Source organism: Salvelinus fontinalis, chromosome 7, assembly GCF_029448725.1.
Source record: "Salvelinus fontinalis isolate EN_2023a chromosome 7, ASM2944872v1, whole genome shotgun sequence".
NCBI classification, from domain to species: Eukaryota; Metazoa; Chordata; class Actinopteri; order Salmoniformes; family Salmonidae; genus Salvelinus; species Salvelinus fontinalis.
The window spans coordinates 9,404,780-9,426,215 of record NC_074671.1 but is presented as its reverse complement, the minus strand read 5'-3'; the positions used below and the strand labels follow the sequence as shown (position 1 = coordinate 9,426,215).

The window sequence follows — 21,436 nt, the reverse complement described above, 5'->3', positions numbered from 1 at the left end:
GCATGGAGGAGGAGGTGTGATGGTGATATATTTAGAATTCAAGGCACACTTAACCAGCATGGCTACCACAGCATTTTGCAGTGATACACCATCCCATCTAGTTTGCGCTCAGTGGGACTATAATTAGCTTTTCAACAGGACAATGACCCAACACACCTCCACAGGCTGTGTAAGGGCTATTTGACCAAGGAGAGTGATGGAGTGCTCCATCAGATGACCTGGCCTCCACAATCACCCGACCTCAACCCAATTGAGATGGTTTGGGATGAGTTGGACCGCTGAGTGAAGGAAAAGCAGCCAACAAGTGCTCAGCATATGTGGGAACTCCTTCAAGACTGTTGGAAAATAATTCCAGGTGAAGCTGGTTGAGAGAATGCCAAGTGTGCAAAGCTGTCATCAAGGCAAAGGGTGGCTACTTTGAAGAATCTAAAATATTAAATATATTTTGATGTTTTGTGCTTTTTGGGTTACTACACGATTCCATATGTGTTATTTCATAGTGTTGATGTCTTCACTATTATTCTACAATGTAGTGTACTGTATTTGTGGAAGCAGTGGCGGGAAAAAAGTACCCAATTGTCATACTTGAGTACAAGAAAATACCTTAATAGAAAATGACTCAAGTAAAAGTCACCCAGTAAAATACTTGGTTAAAATTCATTAGGCCCTTTAAATATACTTAAGTATCAAAAGTAAAAGTATAAATCATTTCAAATTCCTTATATTAAGCAAATATGCACCATTTTCATGTGTTTATTTATTTACGGATAGCAAGGGGCACACTCCAACACTCAGATGTAATTTCCAAATCAGAGGCAATAGGGATGACCAGGGATGTTCTCTTGATAAGTGAGTGAATTGGACCATTTTCCTGTCCTGCTAAGCATTAAAAAATTGAAGTATTTTAGGGTGTCAGGGAAAATGTATGGAGTAAAAAGTACATTATTTTCATTAGGAATTAGTAAAAGTACAGACACCCAAACAACTACTTAAGTAAAAATACTTTAAAGTACTACTTAAGTACTTTACTCCACCGTGTGGAAGCTAAGACATTCTTCAATGCCACTGTATTGAGTCAAATGGTAAAGTACAAAACAAGTAGTGGCCTACAACCACCAAGGGACCCTTGGCCTTAGACCAACAAATGTGTAAATAACATCGCTATAGAGTCCAGGAGGGTTGTCATCTGGCAGAAGCTGTCCGCGTGGGTCCCTGGGCGGCGTAGAGCTACACGCGGCGCCCTCGGGCCCCTAACCCCGGCATGTGAGCACGAGTAACATCACTGGATGTGGTTAGGTGGCAGTACCAGGAGCCCATTAGGTAGCGCAGACTAACAGGCTATAGGGGACCATTTGGGATAGATTGTATTGGACCAAGTCAGCCTTGTGACAAGTTACACTAATAAAATGAAAAGATTGTTTTAAAATCCACCACACCCACTTTGAATCAGACGAAGAAAAGCATGAACACATTTAATGAATTTAATGACATTTAATGAAGCATGAACACACGTTGTAGGCCACTACCTGTTTTGCACTTTACCATTTGACTCAATACAGTGGCATTGAAGAATGTCTTAGCTGTTACTTATTATTCTTGTCTGTAAACTCTCACACCTAGTTTTAAAACAAGCTACACTTGTTTTCCTCACCCTTTAAATGCTGTTGGAGAAGGAAAGTCATTTCATACATTTATTTCCATGTTCGCTCTCCTCCTTTCGATTACCTTTATAATAATTTGGTGGACGCTTATATTTGTCCTATTTCACAGATGTACAAGTGTGTATTGATATGCATGTGTGAACTACAAATGTATATATTCTTTATTTTTTAGCATATTCTAACTCCCTGAGACACCCTCGGAGAGTGGGGATCACGGACAGGGTCCAACGGCGACCCTGGAGCAATTAGAGTTAAAGGTCCAGTGCAGTAAAAAAGTTGTTTTTTCTAGTTTTACACACACACACACACACACACACACACACACACACACACACACACACACACACACACACACACACACACACACACACACACACACACACACACACACACACACAGAGGTTGGAATAATACTATGAAAATGATGTCAGCCTGTTTTAGTGGAATGGATTTTTGGCCTGCGCTGTGACATCTCTTTATTAAGAAGCAATTTGTTTGGGGGGGGACCATTTTCATTGAAAACATTCACAGTTAGGTACTTTACTGTTACCCAGAAACGTGATATTGCTCAAGGGCACATAAACAGATTCTTCACCTTGTCAGCTCGGGGATTCAAACTAGTGACCTTTCCGTTATTGGCCCAGCGATTTAACCACTAGGCTACCTGCCACCTCCCACCCACATTTAACCTTTTAAAAAGAGGAAAGAGGACACGAGCAAAACCAATTGAGAACCTCCCTTGGTCCTCTCCACAGGGTTCTGACAAGACGGCCACAACATGGTCCTCAGAGCCTCACTTCCACACGCAACACAGACGGAACACCTCCACCACATAAAACATGTTACACATTACTAATAATACAAAACAAGACATGGTCAAATTGTTCTTACTTTAATACCATACTGCATATACTATGATTACGGTTAAACAATAATAACAAGCCAATACATACTTTAACCTCTCCAATGAACTGGTGTGTGTGTGTGTAAGGAAGTGTTTGGGGAAACTGGTTGGATACAATAGTACTGAAAGAATTAATCCCACACGATTTCCTCGTCACCGTGCTTCTACTTCTGCATTGCCTGTCGTTTGGGGTTTTAGGCTGGGTTTCTGTACAGCACCTTGTGACATCTGCTGATGTAAAAAGGGCTTTATAAAATACATTTGATTGATGTTGCTTTCCATTAAGGCACTGTTGCCTATCAAAGTAAAGCTAAGGCCTGGACACACACCACAAGGCATGAGGACAGTCCTGATTAATTAACCAAATTCCATAATGAAAATCAGAAGCATTACCCTAAGAATATCTGAAGCTGCTTGAGAGTTGCTAACACTGAATGAAAATTACTTATTAAAGCCAACGTGCTTTCCTAAAATAGCGACAATGAAAATATACGTCCCCAATTATCACATTATGTAAATAAAATATCAATTAGGGGTCAACATTATGAAAGATTGTTTGAAATGGATTCTTATTAAGGAATATTTTACTGGGTAGCTCCATTTAAGACATTTATATCTAACCTGATTTACTGTATCAGACAGACAGTATCAGAGGCAGACACCCCCTCCTACCCGTGCACACAACCCTGAATGATCTTTCACCCATTCTGACTGCACTCTACACTAACTGTTTTTACAACCCTGGTTCTGTCCTGGTTAAGGTTCCACTGAGGAAGGCTGTCAGTTTCCCATCAGGCACTGTGGCACTGTCAAAAGGAAACCAGTAGTTAAACTCAAGATGACCAAAAGGCCATGGCATCATACCATTATGATATATGAAATAATATTATTTTTTTTTAAATAAAAAAACATTGACTTTTCGATTGTCCAAGTCCTTTTTTTCGTTGCAAATATGAATAAAGACATGCCTAGTATTTCACCCACACAACAAACAGGACTATTCGTGGCAGTGAGATAAAAAAAATCCCACTTTAAGATCAAATCAAAGATCACCATCGAAGTTAAGTGCATCGTAAACAAAAGGTTGGGTTGTAAAAATGGAAGGTTTTAGAGAAATTCTGGCACATAATGGATGAAGATTGCGTTGAGAAAAAAACAGAAGCATGGAAGGGTCTTGTATGAACACTGTTGCAGGGCTGGGATCTGGTCAGTTCCAATTCAATTACTTTGACCAATTAAAATTACATTCAAGATTTATTTTTTCCATGTTTGAATTGACTTCCAGTTGTCCTGTTGAATTGAATTGACAGAATTATAATGGAGCGTACCCCATCCCCTGACAGACAGAATTATCATGGAGCGTACCCCATCCCCTGACAGACAGAATTATCATGGAGCGTACCCCATCCCCTGACAGACAGAATTATCATGGAGCGTACCCCATCCCCAGACTAACAGAATTATCATGGAGCGTACCCCATCCCCAGACTAACAGAATTATCATGGAGCGTACCCCATCCCCTGACAGACAGAATTATCATGGAGCGTACCCCATCCCCAGACTAACAGAATTATCATGGAGCGTACCCCATCCCCAGACTAACAGAATTAACATGGAGCGTACCCCATCCCCAGACTAACAGAATTATCATGGAGCGTACCCCATCCCCAGACTAACAGAATTATCATGGAGCGTACCCCATCCCCAGACTAACAGAATTATCATGGAGCGTACCCCATCCCCAGACTAACAGAATTATCATGGAGCGTACCCCATCCCCAGACTAACAGAATTAACATGGAGCGTACCCCATCCCCAGACTAACAGAATTATCATGGAGCGTACCCCATCCCCTGACAGACAGAATTATCATGGAGCGTACCCCATCCCCTGACAGACAGAATTATCATGGAGCGTACCCCATCCCCAGAGACAGAATTATCATGGAGCGTACCCCATCCCCTGACAGACAGAATTATCATGGAGCGTACCCCATCCCCAGAGACAGAATTATCATGGAGCGTACCCCATCCCCTGACAGACAGAATTATCATGGAGCGTACCCCATCCCCTGACAGACAGAATTATCATGGAGCGTACCCCATCCCCTGACAGACAGAATTATCATGGAGCGTACCCCATCCCCAGAGACAGAATTATCATGGAGCGTACCCCATCCCCTGACAGACAGAATTATCATGGAGCGTACCCCATCCCCAGACTAACAGAATTATAATGGAGCGTACCCCATCCCCTGACGGACAGAATTATCATGGAGCGTACCCCATCCCCTGACAGACAGAATTATCATGGAGCGTACCCCATCCCCTGACAGACAGAATTATCATGGAGCGTACCCCATCCCCTGACAGACAGAATTATCATGGAGCGTACCCCATCCCCTGACAGACAGAATTATCATGGAGCGTACCCCATCCCCTGATAGACAGAATTATCATGGAGCGTACCCCATCCACTGACAGACAGTATACATAGGAGATCCCAGCTCTACTACACTGGGTACGCTTATTGCTTTCCTCAGGACCCAAGGCATCTCAGAGTATGACTCCTGATCTAGGATCAGATAACCAGTTCAACAGCTCAGGATAGGTGATGGGTACATTTCCCTTTTGGGTCCCCCCGCTCGTCCATCAGCCAATCAGAGTCCATGCCTGCGACACTGCTCACCATGATGACCTGGACCAGCAAGTAAACAAGACAGTAAACAAGAAGAAGTAAACAAGACAGAACACACCCCCTCCTTGTCAGTCAGTCCAACAGTAACAATGCAATAAACTAACCTCTTATGTTGCAGCCAGAACAAACAAGAGCTTGTACGAGACCGAGAGACGGCGGGACCGAGAGAGGGCGAAACCGAGAGACGGCGGGACCGAGAGAAAAAAGACAGAGACAAAGGCATGACCTAAAATCAGTGCTCATAAAAGCTTTGGGAAGTGCTCAACCCCAGGTCCATGTTACCCACCTCGTCAGCGAGCGTGGAGAGTTCACTGCTGCCAGCAGCATCATAGTCGTGGAGGACGTGAAAACCTGCAGGAGGGTCTCTCTCCAGGAACAGGGTTGGAGTGAAAACCTGCAGGAGGGTAGCTCTCCAGGAACAGGGTTGGAGTGAAAACCTGCAGGAGGGTAGCTCTCCAGGAACAGGGTTGGAGTGAAAACCTGCAGGACAGTAGCTCTCAAGGAACAGGGTTGGAGTGAAAACCTACAGGAGGGTCTCTCTCCAGGAACAGGGTTGGAGTTAGAACCTACAGGAGGGTCTCTCTCCAGGAACAGGGTTGGAGTTAGAACCTACAGGAGGGTCTCTCTCCAGGAACAGGGTTGGAGTTAAAACCTACAGGAGGGTCTCTCTCCAGGAACAGGGTTGGAGTTAGAACCTACAGGAGGGTCTCTCTCCAGGAACAGGGTTGGAGTTAAAACCTACAGGAGGGTATCTACAGGAACAGGGTTGGAGTTAAAACCTACAGGAGGGTATCTCTCCAGGAACAGGGTTGGAGTTAAAACCTCCAGGAGGGTTTCTCTCCAGGAACAGGGCTGGAGTTAAAACCTACAGGAGGGTATCTCTCCAGGAACAGGGTTGGAGTTAAAACCTACAGGAGGGTCTCTCTCCAGGAACAGGGTTGGTGTTTAAACCTACAGGAGGGTATCTCTCCAGGAACAGGGTTGGAGTTAGAACCTACAGGAGGGTCTCTCTCCAGGAACAGGGTTGGAGTTAAAACCTACAGGAGGGTATCTACAGGAACAGGGTTGGAGTTAAAACCTCCAGGAGGGTTTCTCTCCAGGAACAGGGCTGGAGTTAAAACCTACAGGAGGGTATCTCTCCAGGAACAGGGTTGGAGTTAAAACCTACAGGAGGGTCTCTCTCCAGGAACAGGGTTGGTGTTTAAACCTACAGGAGGGTATCTCTCCAGGAACAGGGTTGGAGAGCACTGTTATAGAGTACAAACAGGTAGATATTTAAACCAGTGATGCATTCTGGTACAGCAGTTGACCATTTGGATTAGAAACAGAACTGAGGTCATGCTGGGTTCAGGGGGTCATGGAGGGGTCTGGCAGGGACAGGTACAGCCTGTCTGAAATAACACTGTATCCCTTTTAGGATTCTGGTCAAAAGTAGTGCACTACTAACCCCATGGGCCCTGGTCAAAAGTAGTGCACTATATAAAGAATAGGGTGCAATTTAAGACACACAGTCACATGGTGGTGGGGGTGTCGTGGGGTCAGAGGTCAGGATACGTACGTGGGTGCTGCCGTCTCCCTCCAGGAGCAGCCTGATGACCTCAGCCTGTCTGTCAAACTCACTCTGGGTCATCCTGCAGGTCCTGCTCTGCCTGGGGGGAGGGACAACCAATTACATACCGCCAGCATCACACAGAATCCTCACGCCCCCCCCCCCCCCCCCCCCCTTTCAGGACAGAAATGCTGTAAACCACCCTTATAATAAAGTACAGTATACAGTACCAGTCAAAAGTTTGGACCCACCTACTCATTCAAGGGTTTCTCTTCATTTTTACAATTTTTTTTACATTGTAGAATAATAGTGAAGACATCAAAACTATGAAATAACACATATGGAATTATGTAGTAACCAAAAAAAGTGTTATATTTTATATTTAGTAGTCACCCTTTGCCTTGATGACAGCTTTGAACACGCTTGGCATTCTCTCAACCAGCTTCATGAGGTAGTCACTTGGAATGCATTTCAAAAATTTTTTTTTTTTCATTTCAACAGGTGTGTTAAAAGTTAATTTGTGGAATTTCTTTCCTTCTTAATGCATTTGAGCCAATCAGTTGTGTTGTGACAAGGTAGGGGTGGTATACAGAAGATAGCCCTATTTGGTAAAAGTCCATATTATGGCAAGAACAGCTCAATTTGTAAGTTGCTCTGGATAAGAGCGTCTGCTAAATGACTTAAATGTAAATGTAAATAAGCAATGAGAAATGACAGTCCATCATTACTTTAAGACATGAAGGTCAGTCAATCTGGAACATTTCAAGAACTTTGAAAGTTTCTTCAATTTTAGTTGAAAAAACCATGAAGCGTTATGATGAAACTGGCCCTCATGAGGACCGCCACAGGAAAGGAAGACCCAGAGTTACCTCTGCTGCAGAGTTCCAGTAACAGACACATCTCAACATCAACTGTTCAGAGGAGACTACGTGAATCAGGCCTTCATAGTCATATTGCTGCAAAGAAACCACTACTATAAGACACCAATAACAAGAAGAGACTTGCTTGGGCCAGGAAACACGATAAATGGGCATTAGACCGGTGGAAATCTGTCCTTTGATCTGATTAGTCCAAGAGATTTTTGGTTCCAACTGCAGTGTCTTTGTGAGATGCGGTGTGGGTGAACGGATGATCTCTGCATGTGTGGTTCCCACTGTGAAGCATGGAGGAGGAGGTGTGATGGTGTGAGGGTGCTTTGCTGGTGACACTGTGTCATTTATTTAGAATTCAAGGCACACTTAACCAGCATGGCTACCACAGCATTCTGCAGCAATACACCATCCCATCTGGTTTGGCCTTAGTGGGACTATCATTAGTTTGTTTTCAACAGGACAATGACCTAACACACCTCGAGGCTGTGTAAGGGCTATTTTAGCAAGGAGAGTGATGGAGTGCTGCATCAGATGACCTGGCCTCCACAATCACCCGACCTTAACCCAATTGAGATGGTTTGGGATGCGTTGGACCGCAGAGTGGAGGAAAAGGAGCCCTAAGTGGGAACTCCTTCAAGACTGTTGGCAAAGCATTCCTCATGACGCTGATTGAGAGAATACCAAGAGTGTGCAAAGCTGTCATCAAGGCAAAGGGTGGCTACTTTGAAGAATGTCAAATATAAAAATAAAGAAAAACCCTTGAATGAGTAGGTGTGTCCAAGCCTTTTGACTGGTACTGTATGTCTACATTGAAATGGTATTTTGGTATTTTATTAGGATGCCCATTAGCTGTTGACTGACTGGTACTGTATATGTGGAACAGTTGAGTGTCCATCATCATGGGCTGGAGTTTAAGTGAAACCAGGACAACCTTTGCCTTTCATTAGGCTGTGGTGTCTCTGTGTAGTTCAGGAACTTAACACAGACAGGACATATTACTCTGGCTGATTTGACTCTAGTTACATGCAGAGGAAACGACACAATAACATTGACAATGGTGATGAACCTGTCGGTTCCTTCCAGCTTTACACCAATGTTCGCGAAAGAGAGAAGGCAGAGCGAGAGAGAAGGCAGAGAGAGAGAGAGAGAAGGCAGAGAGACAGAGAGACAGAGAGAGAGAGACAGAGAGACAGAGAGAGAGAGAGGGCAGAGAGAGAGAGAGAGAGAGGGCAGAGAGAGAGAGAGAGAGACAGAGACAGAGAGAGAGAGAGAGAGAGAGGGGAGTTGAAGGGACAGAGAGAGAATTAAGAATTAACAGAAAAACAGAGCAAACTAGAATGTTATTTGGCCCTAAACAGAGAGTATACAGTGGCAGAATACCTAACCACTGTGACTGACCCAAACTTAAGGAAAGCTTTGACTATGTACAGACTCAGTGAGCATAGCCTTGCTATTGAGAAAGGCCGCCGTAGGCAGACATGGCTCTCAAGAGAAGACAGACTATGTGCACACTGCCCACAAAATGAGGTGGAAACTGAGCTGCACTTCCTAACCTCCTGCCCAATGTATGACCATATTAGAGAGACATATTTCCCTCAGATTACACAGATCCACAAAGAATTCGAAAACAAATCCAATTTTGATAAACTCCCATATCTACTTTGTGAAAGTCCACAGTGTGCCATCACAGCAGCAAGATTTGTGACTTGTTGCCACCAGAAAAGGGCAACCAGTGAAGAACAAACACCATTGTAAATACAACCCATATTTATGTTTATTTACTTTAACTTGTGTGCTTTAACCATTTGTACATTGTTACAACACTGCATATATATATAATATGACATTTGTAATGTCTTTATTGTTTTGAAACTTCTGTATGTGTAATGTTTACTGTTCATTTTTTATTGTTTATTTGACTTTTGTATATTATCTACCTCACTTGCTTTGGCAATGTTAACACATGTTTCCCATGCCAATAAAGCCCCTTGAATTGAATTGAGAGAGAGAGAGAGAGGGGAGTTGACGGGACAGACAGACAGACAGACAGACAGACAGACAGACAGACAGACAGACAGACAGACAGACAGACAGAGAGACAGAGAGAGAGAGAGAGAGAGAGAGAGAGAGAGAGAGAGAGAGAGAGAGAGAGAGTTGAAGGGACAGAGAGAGAGAGAGAGAGGAGTTGAAGGGACAGACAGAAACAGAGACAGACAGAGACAGAGAGAGAGAGAGAGAGAGAGAGGAGTTGACGGGACAGAGAGGAGTTGAAGGGACAGAGAGAGGTTGAAGGGACAGAGAGAGGTGAGTTCCAGAGGAATAGGAAATGCCCGTTCTCCAGTGTGTTGGTCATGAGGGAGAACGGTTCAGTTGTGTAACCAAGGCCGTAAGTTGTGTTAGTCTAGAGACTGTTGTGTCTGGAGACAGAACACCAGACAATGTCTAAATAACCTTCAGCCTCTCTTGACAAGTTTCTTATGTTGTATTTATAATCTACAGATGAACGTTGTCCTATACGACCACACAAATGACCATTGTCCTATACGACCACACAAATGACCATTGTCCTATACGACCACACAAATGACTGTTGTCCTATATGACCACACAAATGAACGTTGTCCTATACGACCACACAAATGACTGTTGTCCTATACGACCACACAAATGAACATTGTCCTATATGACCACACAAATGAACGTTGTCCTATACGACCACACAAATGACCGTTGTCCTATACGACCACACAAATGAACATTGTCCTATACGACCACACAAATGACTATTGTCCTATACGACCACACAAATGACTGTTGTCCTATATGACCACACAAATGACCGTTGTCCTATACGACCACACAAATGGACATTGTCCTATACGACCACACAAATGACTATTGTCCTATACGACCACACAAATGACTGTTGTCCTATACGACCACACAAATGACCGTTGTCCTATACGACCACACAAATGAACATTGTCCTATACGACCACACAAATGAACATTGTCCTATATGACCACACAAATGAACATTGTCCTATACGACCACACAAATGAACATTGTCCTATACGACCACACAAATGACTGTTGTCCTATACGACCACACAAATGAACATTGTCCTATACGACCACACAAATGAACATTGTCCTATACGACCACACAAATGAACATTGTCCTATACGACCACACAAATGAACTTTGTCCTATACGACCACACAAATGAACATTGTCCTATACGACCACACAAATGACCATTGTCCTATACGACCACACAAATGACTATTGTCCTATATGACCACACAAATGAACATTGTCCTATACGACCACACAAATGACCATTGTCCTATACGACCACACAAATGACTATTGTCCTATATGACCACACAAATGAACATTGTCCTATACGACCACACAAATGACCATTGTCCTATATGACCACACAAATGAACATTGTCCTATACGACCACACAAATGACCATTGTCCTATACGACCACACAAATGACCATTGTCCTATACGACCACACAAATGAACATTGTCCTATATGACCACACAAATGAACATTGTCCTATACGACCACACAAATGACCATTGTCCTATACGACCACACAAATGAACGTTGTCCTATATGACCACACAAATTAACATTGTCCTATATGACCACACAAATGACTGTTGTCCTATATGACCACACAAATGACCATTGTCCTATACGACCACACAAATGACCATTGTCCTATACGACCACACAAATGACCATTGTCCTATACGACCACACAAATGAATGTCCTATATGACCACACATTGTGTGTGTGTGTGTGTTAAAGCCAAAGTGTCAGGTAATAGGCTACTCACTACTGCTCTGGCGTCGGCCACTCTGGCTTCCTTTAGCCTGCTTTTTTACAACAGATCAAAACCCTGCAAACGGTTCCGCTGTTTCTGCACAAAACACAGACAACAAACAAATGACAGAATACCATGAAATAAACTGCATTCTGACATTTGTAATGAAAGCAGTTGATCTTGAGATGACAGTTGATATGGCTGTGCATGTGGCCTGCTGCTCCTCGACCACTAAGAGAAAGGACACTGACATCTTGTGGACAATCAGAGAGTTACACCCGGTAACAACAGAAGTGTCACCATCAGAGGAAGAGGAGGTACTTCCCACGAGAAGAGACCCCATCGGAGACCTTTGACGCGTAATTACATCATTATATTCTGAACCATAAGAGCGGCAGTTCGGGGCAAGATGTTAGGGCTAAAGTAAGCATAGTTTACACATGTGCCCAAGTGTGCTTTTCTCTAGTGCACTCTCTCTCTCTTTCTCTTCTAAATCCCCATCTTGTGTAACACGTGTCATATTGTGCAGGTCCGCGAGGGACCTGTTTCATTGTACTAAGTTCTAGTCAATAGCCTAAACTGTGTGTTTGTATCTTATATTATCATTTTAGCGTGTTAGTAAATACATAAATCAACTCAGTTGGTGTGGTATGGATTTATTTAGTGAGACTTGGGTTTGTGCAGATTCCAGGATTATGCGACGTTCAGAATGAGACTGTACAGGAAATTAATTCATTAGTGACTGTTGTAAAAATCGACATTCTTCGAGTTAATTTGGGAAATAGAAACTCAATAAAGCCAAGCTTTCCCATGGTGCCCCAGGTTAATAATTACCAGATTAATTTAATCACGTAATTATAAACAGTTAACCATTCGATGAACAGCAGTCGTCACATGAATCAAAACAACGGCACGACAACACTTTGGGTCAGCCAGGCCAACGATGTTAGGTTTACCAGACCAGAGGAGCTACAGGGAAGGGACAAGCATCACTCAATTCTGTATGCCAATGATATCTTCATTCCAATCATCTCTGTTAAAACATACTTTCTCTAATCCCTGTTAGCAATCTAACAAAGCATGTTCCTGGACCCGATGAGGAGACCATGCAATGCGATGTGGTCATTTCAGGAGGAAGACCGGATCTTCTCGTTGATTCTCACCAGGATTGTTTTGAAGTCTCCTTCTAGAAAGTTCCTGAACAGCGGGAGGAAGTTAATGGCAGAGCTCTGGGTGAACTCTCTCGACGGCTGCCCTTCTCCGCCTCGCCACATTTAATAACAACGTTTCCTGTAGGGACAGGAAGTAGACACGGGTCAACCAGGAAGCGGGGAAAAAGGTTCAAGCTGAGACGGCCGGGAGGACATGTACAACACAAACTGAGATTCTAGCTGCAGGTTTCTCTTTTTTGAAGTTGAGAACAGAGCTGATGTGTCATGTGCAGCTGAATCAGGCAATTCTATGTTTTTCAAATATGTCCAATAAAATGTAATAATTCACAGGATACATCAATATTCATTAACACTTATTCATTTCCTTTTTTTAAATCCAACGCATTTTGTTAAAAATAAGACAAAGCCTATATATTGCCATGGCAACATGCAGTTGTCAACATCGACATTTCTGAGCGAGGATGTTAAGCTAATCAGAGGGGTTATCCTCTCCATCACTATTAAATCATGTGTTACATAGTCCTCAGATGGCCACTGTGCTAGATGACATCCTCGGAGAGGGTTTCCTTCCAGGAAGATGTCCCCTCCCCTTCACAGACCTGGGGTGTAGTCACTACATTCAAGTCATTTAGCGGACTCTCTAATCCAGAGAGACTTACAGTAGAGAGTCATTTAGCAGACTCTCTTATCCAGAGTGACTTACAGTAGAGAGTCATTTAACAGACTCTCTTATCCAGAGTGACTTACAGTAGTGAGTCATTTAGCAGACTCTCTTATCCAGAGTGACTTACAGTAGAGAGTCATTTAGCAGACTCTCTTATCCAGAGTGACTTACAGTAAGTGAGCACATGCTCGTGCTTCTATACCTGCATTGCTTGCTGTTTGGGGTTTTAGGCTGGGTTTCTGTACAGCACTTCGAGATATTAGCTGATGTACAAAGGGCTATATAAAATAAACTTGATTTGACATAAATGTTTGTACTCTTTTTTTTTCTCTTCAAACTGGTCCCCCGTGGGAATCGAACCCACAACCAAGCCGTTGCACGCGCCATGCTCTACCAACTGAGGCACACAAGAGACACCAAACAGAAGGAAACGTACTGAAACGAGTCGCTACGGGGACTAACAAATGTTTTACTACAGTGTGCACTATGAATGCACCCTCGAGAGGCCATGGAACAACGTTCTGGAAAAAAAACGCAGCACAGGACATTTTTTGGGGGGGATATATCTGCACAGTATGTTTGTGAATCAAAAGATTCTCTACGGGTTCAACTAATTTACCATGGGCTGTTCCAGGAGCCAAACTCACTCCCCGACTCCATCATGGACAGGCCAAGAATCTTGTGGTTGTTGATCTGCGCAGGGACTTTCTTCTCCAGTTTCTCACACAGAAATCCCTCTATTCTGACATCTGAAAAGATAGAGAGAAACAAAACATCAAGGACAGTCACGACGAAGCAGGACCGAGGAGCAACCTTGTGCAGCAGGACCCAAACAGCACGATAACGAGGACAACACACAGGCATATCTAGTCTGCTATCTAGTCTAGTCAACCTTCAACAACATTTGTGGGGAGTCAAAGGGCTTTATGGTAGGCTAATTGAGCTAGCAAAGACAATACACTGACTAGGTCTACACTATATACACTGATTAGGTCTACACTATATACACCGACTAGGCCTACACTGACTAGGTCTACACTATATACACCGACTAGGTCTACACTATATACACCGACTAGGCCTACACTGACTAGGTCTACACTATATACACCGACTAGGCCTACACTATATACACCGACTAGGTCTAGACTATATACACCGACTAAGCCTACACTATATACACCGACTATGTCTACACTATATACACCGACTAGGTCTACACTATATACACCGACTAGGTCTACACTATATACGCCGACTAGGTCTACACTATATACGCCGACTAGGTCTACACTATATACGCCGACTAGGTCTACACTATATACGCCGACTAGGTCTACACTATATACGCCGACTAGGTCTACACTATATACACCGACTAGGTCTACACTATATAAAACCGACTAGGTCTACACTATCTACACCGACTAGGCCTACACTATATACGCCGACACTATATACGCCGACTAGGCCTACACTATATACGCCGACTAGGCCTACACTATATACGCCGACTAGGCCTACACTATATACGCCGACTAGGTCTACACTATATACGCCGACTAGGTCTACATTATATACACTGACTAGGTCTACACTATATAAAACCGACTAGGTCTACACTATATACACTGACTAGGTCTACACTATATAAAACCGACTAGGTCTACACTATCTACACCGACTAGGCCTACACTGACTAGGTCTACACTATATACACCGACTAGGCCTACACTATATACACCGACTAGGTCTACACTATATACACCGACTAGGTCTACACTATATACACCGACTAGGTCTACACTATATACGCCGACTAGGTCTACACTATATACGCCGACTAGGCCTACACTATATACGCCGACTAGGCCTACACTATATACGCCGACTAGGCCTACACTATATACGCCGACTAGGCCTACACTATATACGCCGACTAGGCCTACACTATATACGCCGACTAGGCCTACACTATATACGCCGACTAGGTCTACACTATATACGCCGACTAGGTCTATACACCGACTAGGCCTACACTATATACGCCGACTAGGTCTACACTATATACGCCGACTAGGCCTACACTATATACGCCGACTAGGCCTACACTATATACGCCGACTAGGCCTACACTATATACGCCGACTAGGCCTACACTATATACGCCGACTAGGCCTACACTATATACGCCGACTAGGTCTACACTATATACGCCGACTAGGTCTATACACCGACTAGGCCTACACTATATACGCCGACTAGGTCTACACTATATACGCCGACTAGGCCTACACTATATACGCCGACTAGGCCTACACTATATACGCCGACTAGGTCTACACTATATACGCCGACTAGGTCTACACTATATAAAACCGACTAGGTCTACACTATCTACACCGACTAGGCCTACACTATATACGCCGACTAGGCCTACACTATATACGCCGACTAGGCCTACACTATATACGCCGACTAGGCCTACACTATATACGCCGACTAGGCCTACACTATATACGCCGACTAGGCCTACACTATATACGCCGACTAGGCCTACACTATATACGCCGACTAGGCCTACACTATATACGCCGACTAGGTCTACACTATATACGCCGACTAGGTCTACACTATATACACCGACTAGGTCTATACACCGACTAGGCCTACACTATATACGCCGACTAGGTCTACACTATATACGCCGACTAGGTCTACACTATATACGCCGACTAGGTCTATACACCGACTAGGCCTACACTATATACGCCGACTAGGTCTACACTATATACACCGACTAGGTCTATACACCGACTAGGCCTACACTATATACGCCGACTAGGTCTACACTATATAAAACCGACTAGGCCTACACTATATAAAACCGACTAGGCCTACACTATATAAAACCGACTAGGCCTACACTATATAAAACCGACTAGGCCTACACTATATACGCCGACTAGGCCTACACTATATACGCCGACTAGGCCTACACTATATACGCCGACTAGGCCTACACTATATACGCCGACTAGGCCTACACTATATACGCCGACTAGGCCTACACTATATACGCCGACTAGGCCTACACTATATACGCCGACTAGGCCTACACTATATACGCCGACTAGGTCTATACACCGACTAGGCCTACACTATATACGCCGACTAGGTCTACACTATATACGCCGACTAGGTCTATACACCGACTAGGCCTACACTATATACGCCGACTAGGTCTACACTATATAAAACCGACTAGGTCTACACTATATAAAACCGACTAGGCCTACACTATATACGCCGACTAGGCCTACACTATATACGCCGACTAGGCCTACACTATATACGCCGACTAGGCCTACACTATATACGCCGACTAGGCCTACACTATATACGCCGACTAGGCCTACAGTATATACGCCGACTAGGCCTACACTATATACGCCGACTAGGCCTACACTATATACGCCGACTAGGCCTACACTATATACGCCGACTAGGCCTACACTATATACGCCGACTAGGCCTACACTATATACGCCGACTAGGCCTACACTATATACGCCGACTAGGCCTACACTATATACGCCGACTAGGCCTACACTATATACGTCGACTAGGCCTACACCATATACGCCGACTAGGCCTACACCATATAAAGCCGACTAGGCCTACACCATATAAAGCCGACTAGGCCTACACCATATAAAGCCGACTAGGCCTACACCATATAAAACCGACTAGGCCTACACCATATACGCCGACTAGGCCTACACCATATACGCCGACTAGGCCTACACCATATACGCCGACTAGGTCTACACCATATACGCCGACTAGGTCTACACTATATACGCCGACTAGGTCTACACTATATACGCCGACTAGGTCTACACTATATACGCCGACTAGGTCTACACTATATACGCCGACTAGGCCTACACTATATACGCCGACTAGGCCTACACCATATAAAACTGACTAGGCCTACACCATATACGCCGACTAGGCCTACACCATATACGCCGACTAGGCCTACACTATATACGCCGACTAGGCCTACACTATATACGCCGACTAGGCCTACACTATATACGCCGACTAGGTCTACACCATATACGCCGACTAGGCCTACACCATATAAAGCCGACTAGGCCTACACCATATAAAGCCGACTAGGCCTACACCATATAAAGCCGACTAGGCCTACACCATATAAAACCGACTAGGCCTACACCATATACGCCGACTAGGCCTACACCATATACGCCGACTAGGCCTACACCATATACGCCGACTAGGCCTACACCATATACGCCGACTAGGTCTACACCATATACGCCGACTAGGTCTACACTATATACGCCGACTAGGTCTACACTATATACGCCGACTAGGTCTACACTATATACGCCGACTAGGTCTACACTATATACGCCGACTAGGCCTACACTATATACGCCGACTAGGCCTACACCATATAAAACTGACTAGGCCTACACCATATACGCCGACTAGGCCTACACCATATACGCCGACTAGGCCTACACTATATACGCCGACTAGGCCTACACTATATACGCCGACTAGGCCTACACTATATACGCCGACTAGGTCTACACCATATACGCCGACTAGGTCTACACCATATACGCCGACTAGGCCTACACCATATAAAGCCGACTAGGCCTACACCATATAAAGCCGACTAGGCCTACACCATATAAAACCGACTAGGCCTACACCATATACGCCGACTAGGCCTACACCATATACGCCGACTAGGCCTACACCATATACGCCGACTAGGTCTACACTATATACGCCGACTAGGTCTACACTATATACGCCGACTAGGTCTACACTATATACGCCGACTAGGTCTACACTATATACGCCGACTAGGTCTACACTATATACGCCGACTAGGTCTACACTATATACGCCGACTAGGCCTACACTATATACGCCGACTAGGCCTACACTATATACGCCGACTAGGCCTACACCATATAAAACTGACTAGGCCTACACCATATACGCCGACTAGGCCTACACCATATACGCCGACTAGGCCTACACTATATACGCCGACTAGGCCTACACTATATACGCCGACTAGGTCTACACTATATACGCCGACTAGGTCTACACTATATACGCCGACTAGGTCTACACCATATAAAACCGACTAGGCCTACACCATATAAAACCGACTAGGCCTACACCATATACGCCGACTAGGTCTACACCATATACGCCGACTAGGCCTACACTATATACACCGACCAGGTCTACACTATATAAAACCGACTAGGCCTACACTATATAAAACTGACTAGGTCTACACTATATACGCCGACTAGGTCTACACTATATACACCGACTAGGTCTACACTATATACACCGACTAGGTCTACACTATATACACCGACTAGGTCTACACTATATACACCGACTCGGCCTACACTATATACACCGACTCGGCCTACACTATATACACCGACTCGGCCTACACTATATACACCGACTAGGTCTACACTATATACACCGACTAGGTCTACACTATATACACCGACTAGGTCTACACTATATACACCGACTCGGCCTACACTATATACACCGACTAGGTCTACACTATATACACCGACTAGGTCTACACTATATACACCGACTAGGCCTACACTATATACACCGACTCGGCCTACACTATATACACCGACTCGGCCTACACTATATACACCGACTCGGCCTACACTATATACGCCGACTAGGTCTACACTATATACACCGACTAGGTCTACACTATATACACCGACTAGGTCTACACTATATACGCCGACTAGGCCTACACTAAATCAACAACTCTGCAACTACAACCCCAATAACAGGATCAGGTGTGTTGTGGTGTGAGTGTGTAGATCAGCTGTAAATAGCCCACCCAATCTACCTACCTCATTCTCAGATTATTTTTTATTTACTTTTCTGCTCTCTTGCATACCGGTATCACTACTTACACATCATCATCTGCTCATCTATCACTCCAGTGTTAATCTGCTAAACTGTAATTACTTCGCTACTATGTTCTATTTATTGCCTTACCTCCTCACGCCATTTGCACACATTGCATATAGACTTTCTTTGTTTCTATTTTATTATTGACTGTATGTTTGTTTATTCCATGTGTAACTCTGTGTTGTTGTTTGTGTCGCACTGCTTAGCTTTTTATCTTGGCCAGGTCGCAGTTGTAAATGAGATGTGTGTGTGTGTGGATCAGCTGTTGTGGTGTGTGTATAGATCAGCTGGTGTGTGTGTGTGTGTGTGTGGATCAGCTGTTGTGGTGTGTGTGTAGATCAGCTGGTGTGTGTGTGTGTGTGTGTGTGCATCAGCTGTTGTGGTGTGTGTGTGTGTGTGTGTGGATCAGCTGTTGTGGTGTGTGTGTGTGTGTCCCTAGGTCTGCAACAGACTGAGCGATGCAGCACCACAGTGTGAACTCACAGGAGGGTGCATGGACACCCAACTGTTATCTAACAGTCAACCCTCATACTTCCAGGCTGTATCACATCCGGCCGTGATTGGGAGTCCCATAGGGCGGTGCACAATTGGCCCAGCGTCGCCCGGGTTTGGCCGTCATTGTGAATAACAATTTGTTCTTAACTGACTTGCCTAGTTAAATAAAGGTTAAATACACTTTTAAATTTTTTTTTTTTTTAAATACACGGTGTGGCTGCTTTGAAAAACTGGCCATATAAAGGCTTATAATGTCAAGGATTATACACATCCAATTGTGGCACAAAAGCTGGACAAAATGTAGCCTATAGGCTAAGAAGGGGTTAACCAATTACTGCTTCCTTACTAAGGAGGAACTCTGCCTAGCAACCAACCGTTATTCTACAACACATTTAATGAGAATGGGTCAAAGGTTACATTATTTGCCCAGATTTGTACTTCCATGACGTGTAACATTTAGCCTACTTTGACATTTTTTTTAATGCTATTTCAGGATGTTCCAACTGACTTTCTATGGGTCTGTAAATTGATATTGAATATCCAGCAAGTTAATGAACTGACTGGAACTAAATGGACTTGCATGTCCCCCTAGTTAGGACTTACAGGCACCAGGCAGGGTATATTGACATCAGTGAGCACAGTCTTACTTGGGTTTGGTTGTAATGAAACCTCTGTCTGCTTCATGAATCTCTCTGTGTTTTGCTTGGTGCATTCCGCTCTGCACAGCAGGTTGTCCAGGTGAGCAGCCAACTCAGTCTTTTCAGCTTGGCAGCTTTCCTCAGTAAACTGAAAATGAAATGAAAGGGTGACTACAAACTGTCTGACAACAGTCAAACTACGCTACCCGTAACTCAATTAAAGTGAAACTTTTATTTGACATATTTATTTACCTCTTGGTTTAGCTTGCCTGACTAGTTAACCCAATCATAGCTCTGACCCACGACCTTACGTACGTTATTCCAACTAATAACTGGCAACAGATCTGAAATCAGAAAATAACAAAAAATGTGTCTGTAAACTTACTTGAACCGTACGACTGAATAACGTACCACGCCGTCTGCAGCTAACCTTTTGACGTTGAAATCCATGTTTAGTTGTAGATCAAACATACACTTTGTGCTCGAAAGCAGTACAATTACTTATCCATATAGGCGAATGGTTAAGAAATCAATATTTCCCTACGGTTCTCGTGATTTGATTTAAGTTAAGAAAAAAAGCAGCTGAATGTTGACTGTCTCGTTTTAGGGAGTTTTCTGACTGTAGCTGTGTGGCGTTCATAGAGAGTAGGTGGGATGTCTGGCAGTGTTGCCTAATACTTTTTGTCACCACTAGAGGTCAGACTTGCCTCAGATTTCAACTGTGGCTTTCACTTTGTCTATGAACCATTGAACATCCATTTAAAGACCGAGGTAAATTTGGTTTTATATTCAACAGACATTCAACAGACATTCAACATTCGCCAAAATCTATTTAACATGTAAAAATCAATAACTAATTCACCATTTGTCACAGAATCATCAAACTAGATATGATTTATTCTATAAATG

At 44.0% G+C, this 21,436-nt stretch overlaps 1 pseudogene; it reads right to left on the bottom strand.

Annotated features, from left to right (window-relative positions):
• Positions 1 to 2,537: 2,537 nt before the first annotated feature.
• Positions 2,538 to 21,173, bottom strand: LOC129858959 (endophilin-B1-like; annotated as a pseudogene).
• Positions 21,174 to 21,436: the final 263 nt, after the last annotated feature.